A 7,500-nucleotide genomic window follows, 5' to 3' on the forward strand; every position below is an offset into this window, starting at 1 on the left:
TGTAAGAGCTCTTAGGGGGCATATAACAAATGTTACACATCTTTGGAGGTGTTGTGATGGTTGGGTCTCACGCTACAGAAGCGTGTAACAGGTTTATCTTTTTTAACAATTTTGGAGTGTAATCACAGTGCCCCATGCACTACAGATTATCTACATGCTAAAAGATGATGGAAGCCACTGTTGTCTGTAAAGTTAAAAGTCACCTGCATAGATTAATTCTAGCTATGCATTTTATATGTTGGAGAACATCATCAACTGCAGCACAGACAAACTTTAATTTGTTACCTCATTATTCTAATCTCTATACCCTGTTTTTTATCAGACTTTCTAGAATATTAAATGAGATCTTTGTAAAAGGATAAAAGCAAATTACATAGCAAAAAATAGAAACTGTAGGAACAATACATGCAGACAAGGAATGATATTTAAAAGAAGGTAGGATGTAAATGTAATGTTTGACTGATGGTGACTGGATAGATTATAAGTGATGTATAATGTTTGCAACTAAAATTATGTCAATATGATTTGTTTTCATTTATACAGATGTACGATTGCCTATGTCATAAATGATAAATTAATAAAGAGGTTTCTTGTTAAATAAAACATTTTCTAGAATATTTTGCTTTGATCATTAAATTCAGATGATACATAATTTATACATTAATTTCTTATAGGGTCATAGGTTAGTGCTAGGCTAACTGGACTTGTGGGCCATTTTAAGCCTAGGCAATTATTCTATTTGGTGCTTAAAATTAGTAAATTCATTTGGAGTTTAGCTTTATCTAATCCTTTCCAAGATATATATTTATATATTACTCTACTGATAATTGCTAGATCAAAAATAGATATTTGGAGGGGACTGATGTGTTGAAATAAATAATTTAGGACCTGCCTCTATCCATTAGTAATGGGGGGGGGGGTCATGAGGTGAATTTCCTATTTCTTATCTGTTAATCAAAGCTATGTTTGAATGTAGCCAGGGATGAGGTTTGTATTTTGTGAATGGGGATTGTTTCTGAACAGTTATATCTCCTGTGAGATATTTTTGGCCCCTCACATCATTCTGTTAGTGTTGCAGAGAAGTTTTGGTCCCTGGATAAAGTATTTCTGCTATAATCTGACTTATGGATGTGAAGTAAGTCCATCAGTAATGGGTAGAAGGATGTCTTGTGTGCTAGACACAGATCACCTCTTAGCAGTCAGTCAAAGAATGAATGTAGGGACAGGGCTTTGAGGCGGTCTATATAGGACATATCATTTAGTTCTTGTATCCTTCTTGTACGGGATCTCTACATGCATTCCAATTGTTTCATGTGCCTGGAGGAATACATGCCAAAAGGAACATTATTCTCAAAGTCTAACCTAATGAGGGCTGTGTAAATGGAGGCAACAACATCACTGGATCTAAAAGCAATCCTTTTGCTTATAAGCTGCACAATATAAAAAGATTTCCTTAACACGTTGAACACATGCTGGTCAAAGTTAGGTCACTGTCCACATAAGTTCCCAAATCCTAAAATACTGTGTCAATTCTTAGAGACGTTTTGTCAACATGGTAGTTCCCCAGGGGATTCAACTTTCCAAAGGAGATGATAATGAGGTTTTTTGGCATTTAGTTTTAGTCTTTGAGTCTGGCACTGGTTATTTGTTTGGGACAATCCTTCCTTTAAGATGGCTGAGTTTTTTGGGATCTGATCACTGCTTCTAGTTTGCAGTCAACTGCAAATGTAGTTAGTGAGAGCACTTTGGTATTGGTTTTACTTCTGAGAAGTAGATGTGAAACATGAGAGGTCCCAGCAACAAAAACAAACTCTGGGAGACTCCACTGGTGACTGGTCTTTTTGTAGAAGTGGATAGGTCTTTTTGTGGAGGTGGAGAGGCTCCACTGGTGACTGGTCTTTTTGTGGAGGATTTCCCTATTTTGATTTCCTGTGTCTTATCTGTGTGTCAGATGACAATCCAGTAGATGAAGAAGGGATTTATTCCTAGTTTATTAAGCTTTTCTACTATGTCCTAGTAGGGGGATTTTGTCAAAAGCCTTGGCCAGTTCGAGGTAGGCAGTGTTTACCATTTTACCCTTGTATATTGCTTTGGCGACCTTTTCAAAAAATTCACCAGGTTGAGTAAGCATGATTTGCTTTTGACAAATCTAAAATGAAATGGATCTAGTGTTCTAGATTCCCCCTATAGGGCACCATTTAGAGTCTGTGCTGCTGCCCACAGCTCCATTCATTGGTGAGTTTGAGATGGAAACACTCAACGTGTTTTTCAGACATGGGAGAAACCTCATGGAGACCAAATGGCTTAGTGGTTAAGGTCTTCGCCTCCCATGCACAAGGTACAAGGTTCGATCCTGACCTCTGACCAATGCCTGTTTGGAGTTTGCATGTTCTCCTTGTGTCTCCATGGGGGTTCTCCCATGTCCAAAAAACATGCTGAGTGTTTCCATCTCAAGCTCACCAATGAATGGGGGTGTGGGCAGCAGCACAGACTCTACATGATGCCCTATAGGGGGAAGAGTTGTACAGACCATCCACTTTGGGCATCTACTGTGATGCACAGTATCTTCAAGATTGGAGAACATGGATCACAAACTGCGTGCCATGGCAGGGCTAGCCACTCAACTGTGTAAAATATGGCTTTAGGTGATTCGGCCATGTTGACTAATGTCGCCAAAAATGGGCATGGGTAGTTACCGGTGATACGTGGGTTGAGGACTTGGCCTACTCTGACCCATGCCAGGGACCCATGCTAATGGTGGGAGGGGTATATATGCACCTATTGGCCAGTTTGTACCAGCCATAAAGACCAGCAGCCCTGAGTTAATAAGCTACAGGCTGGCTGGTGTCTAGTTGCCCACCCCGGGTTACCTGGGATAGTTCTGTTGAGCAAAAGCTGGATGTAAAACCAACCAACCTGCCAAACATGAACTGAGAATTGCTATGCTTAATGTAGGTTCACTAGCAGGACACAGCTTGGAAGTGGATGACATGATGATACGGAGGAGGCTGGATATCCTATGTATCCAGGAGATGAGATGGAAGGGCAGTGCAGCAAAGCCACTTGGCTTGGGATCCAGAGTCTACTACTCAGGTAGGGGACAGGCTAGAAATGGTGTAGGAATTGTGGTAATAGTGAGGGTTCAGAAGGCAGTAACGGATATCATCAGAATTAATGACAGACTCATGGCAGTCTCACTCCAGTATAATGATAGAGTAGTATTCATAATCACAGCCTATGCCCCACAGCAGGGTTGTGATAGTGAGGAAAAGAGGGTTCATGAAAAATCAACCCTTATGTAGGAGAAAAATTGTTGCTGCTCTCCATTCATTTGGTATAAACCCCATATGGTGGCTAAGGTTGAACTGTGTTGACAGGTATGTGGCTAAATTCAAGCTGCATCCTGAGATAATTACAGGACCCACTAAGGCAGTATTGTGTGATTGTTTATAGCAAGTCAGTTTTAGGTATCTCATGTAAAATGGATTGGGGGGGGTGAGGGTTACATTTTGAACTGAACATACCAGCCAGTAGGTTATCTATATCTTTGTTGTAGGTAATGTAATTTATAAGCAGCTCAGTGCATTGTTGAGTTGTTATCTTGAGATTACAAGCATAACTAAAAAAGCCTTGTGAATTTCCTTTGTTAAGGTGGCTACATTCACCTCAAAGTTGGCTTTAGTAGCGTATGGAAGCACCTGAGTTGTTTGTTTACTTTAATGACGTGAACCCAATCTGTGTATTGTTCTTCTTACTTTTAGCCAATAATCTTTTCCTTTTATTGTAAAGCTTGCTAATACTAAAGTTCCACCAGGGTGTTTGCTTTTGTAGTATGCCCTTCACTTCTTGTTACCAGGTACATCTACTTTTATGCAGCTGTTTACATGCTGGTATAGTTTAGTGGCCTACGTTACCTCATATTCAGTACAGTTAACTGGGTTTGGTAGGGAACTGAAGCTTGCCTATATATTTTGGAGTAGGCAGCTTGTCTTGGTGAAAATTGTAAAGGTAGCCAGGGCAGACATGATCCCTGGATTCAATTTCATTTCGAAGGAGATGGCTTTTTGGTCAAACCTAACAAGTGACAAAGATACACAAGGGATGGTACAGATGCTCCCATATTATTAAGGGCAAGATTCAAGATTATTCCCCCTAGTGAGTAATTGCTCCATGGCATTAGTATTGACAAAGTCCAGGAATCTGCGCAGTCTACAGCTGGATAGTTTAGACCACCCATGAAAACAGCACTGAGTTAAATACTGAGTGATTCTAGTTCTTGTAAAGGCATTGTGGCCTTCTTGGGTCATAGAAAAAGTTCTATAGCTAGCCAGTATGTGGTAATAGACGTTTCTGATGGTGATTTGGACAGAAGAAGCTCTAGTGCATTATGTTGCTTAATTATCCTTGATTTGAGCCTCTCCTCTATGAAGATTGGGACACCTCCACCTTTTATTCCCTTCTGCACAGTGACTTGTCTAAAAGTGTGGTGTGCATTATAGCCCTGCAGATGATGCATTTTCTGCCATTTTAAGCCATGTCTCAGTCACTACACAGAAAACTACTTCCTCCAGGGTGGGGAGGGTTGTAGGGATTGGATTTCTTTGTTTATGCTCCTATCTTTGATCAGTAATACTTTCATATTTTCTTTGCTTGTTTCATTATATTGGCAGGTACATCTGGTTGGCATTGCTAACAAAAAAGGCTCTATGGATGGTAGGTAATGTATTTTCCAATATTTAAAAACCTGGCAGGGACAGGTGCAGGTCATCTGTAGAGAAGCAGATGGTCTGTTGATCATGTGCCCCCAAACAACCTATATTGGACCCCTTTGAATGCCACCAAAGACTATGCCATTTATTAAAGTCATTTTATTTTTTGCTCACACTGTGGTATCACCCTTAGAGAAGGTAGAATGCTGCTCAATATTAGGCTCATACCTGCCTGGGAGGGTTACAGCTAAATCTGATGTATCAAAATGTAGGCATTCAAAGACTGATTCAAAAAAGACTGACACTCCATAATACTGACACATCAAAATGCTGACATCCAAAATACTGATAAAAACACTCAAACCCAAATAAATTGTAAAAAGTCAAACACTCTACTTCTTGGAACATTTTGCACCAAAACACAGTAAAATAAAACAAAGCCTCCTAAACCACAGCAGTTTGTCTGGTTGATATGGTTTGTCTGAATAGAGGCATTGTTATGGAAATGTTTTTTTCTAAGGTAAACCGCAGGGCTAGGGTTAGGATCAGGATTACAGTTAGGGGTAGCATGCCCAGCACCATCTTATTAATGTGTGCTAACCCTAAGCTTGCCCCTACCCCTAACCATAACCCTCCACCTTACATCAAAGACAGGCTCAGACACTGAAACATATACCAAATATTATGCATATCTTGAAATCTATCCCCTTAACTAACCCTTACTCTAACCCTAACACACTAACACTCACACAAACACACTCCCACCCCTCATATTAACCACTTACCTCTGTCTACATCCTGAACTATCTACAGTTTTACTGTCAACATTTTGAAATGTCAATATTTGGATATTGGAGTTCTCACTGTTGACATTTTGAAATGTCAACATTTTTAACAGCATCCCCGAGACACATAGTGTGAGAGCTCCATCATATCTCTCTTTGGGTCTATATTAGCTGAACGAAAACTGAATTGCACGAATCCAGTTTGAGCGACACCTAAAGCGTGACTATTGGAAATATCGCAGAAATGAACAGAGATCACTGTAGGGAATTCTTCCCTTTACTTCAATGGAGTGCGATCTCGGAGTTGGTATATTTAAGTAGCGGGGGTGTGAGGGGTGCAGCATAAAACAGTTAGTGACAGTTTTCATCTGGTAGGTTTTTTTTCGCACTTTAGGTGTCGATCATACTGGATTTGCGCAGTTCAGTTTTAGTTCAGCTAATATAGACCCCTCTCTTCATATAGTCCAAGAAGGCACATCTCAAGTCATTGACACCCACTTGTACTACAACAGAGTTATATCAGTACTTGTAGATCACAGACTTGTGAACATATATGATGTGATGGATACTGGCACAAGACAGAAAGCTGTCACTCTTTCCTTGCTCAGTCTGGTAAGAAGTATATCTATATATCTTAAATGAAGTCACCTATAACTAGAATGTTTTGTTTAGTGGATACCAGCCTTATGGGCTTAGCATTCATGACCCTGGGACTCCTTGCATTATGTGAGATGGTAGGCTTAAAAGGTGGACATTGTTGTTGAGGGTGCTTTGTGACTGTGTTGCATTTTGGAGGTTGCCGAGGTTTAGGAAAGTTAATCTTTAGAACCTCAGCATATGAAGGATTATCTGTAGCATAACACTGGTGGTAAAGAGTGTTTTGTGATGAACTGCTGGGGATCCTGATGTCTGAGTTTTCGCTGTGTGAGATTTTAAGCCTCCAGTGCCATTGTATGTGTACACCTCTCACAAATGCTGCGTTATGCTGTTTGAGTAACAGATGATACTCAGAAAACATGAGACAGTTCTTACTTTGTCTCAAGATACCCAGCTCAATGAGTCTGGCTACAGAAGTTGAGGGGAAGTTCTTGTCCATGGTTTAGACAGGAATTATTTAGGGGTGGAGAGATTAGTTTAGACATACTTATTAATGATCAGCGGGGGGGGAGGCTAATTTCTTAGGCTGGGATGTACAGATATCTTGGGCAGGTTTTACTCTAGAACAGGGTGTGACATATTTCACTTAGTGCAGGCTACTGAAGCCTCAAGTTTAAATTGCTAACATTGTGTGTGTGTATATATATATATATATATATATATATATATATATATATATATATATATATATATATATATATATATATATATATATATATAAGGAAGGCTTCCTGTAGAGAAAATGCTTTTGCACAGCTAGTCCACTATAGACCAAGTCTAACACTGCTGTATGCTAAATGCAGTTCAGCACAGGTTTTTATGTCTTCCCTTTTTGATGAAAAATCTCACAATTCAAAGCTTTCCGTACTTCTCAGAGTCTTGAGTAAAATACTCCGGGTGAGCTCAGCTGATTGCAGGTTATATGAGACAAGCTAGAAAGAAAATCAGTCCAAAAAATCTCAATAAATCTAGCCAATCAATCTCTGTGACTGAGAACCTGTAACAAATCAGTTCTCTCACCGCTATGACTCTGAGCTGCAGGTCTAAGATCCCAGGTAGGCTAGAAATTCAGGATTTTCATTTTTACAGTGGGGGCAGGGGAATCTGTGATTTCTATAGTAACCAATAGGTGGCAGCAGGGAGAGCAGCACTTAATATAATAGTGGAGGAGGTGGGGGGCTTTAACTATGTAACAATAAAAAAGATGGGAAATCAGCAGTGGTTGTAAAAAAAAATGAAAGTTCTCTTATGTGCAGCTTTAGGCAAATAAACAGAATATCTACTCTCCAACAGAATTTGAGTATAAACTGTTTGTATGGGCACAGATCATGCAGCAAAACCCACAATAC

At 39.7% G+C, this 7,500-nt stretch overlaps 1 protein-coding gene across 1 annotated transcript in view; it reads right to left on the bottom strand.

Annotated features, from left to right (window-relative positions):
- Positions 1-7,500, bottom strand: part of IQCM (IQ motif containing M) — a 528,943-nt gene that overhangs the window by 504,430 nt on the left and 17,013 nt on the right. The gene's annotated exons all lie outside the window — the stretch shown is intronic.

The sequence above is a fragment of the Protopterus annectens genome, chromosome 2.part1, assembly GCF_019279795.1.
Source record: "Protopterus annectens isolate FY-2018-M chromosome 2.part1, PAN1.0, whole genome shotgun sequence".
NCBI classification, from domain to species: Eukaryota; Metazoa; Chordata; order Ceratodontiformes; family Protopteridae; genus Protopterus; species Protopterus annectens.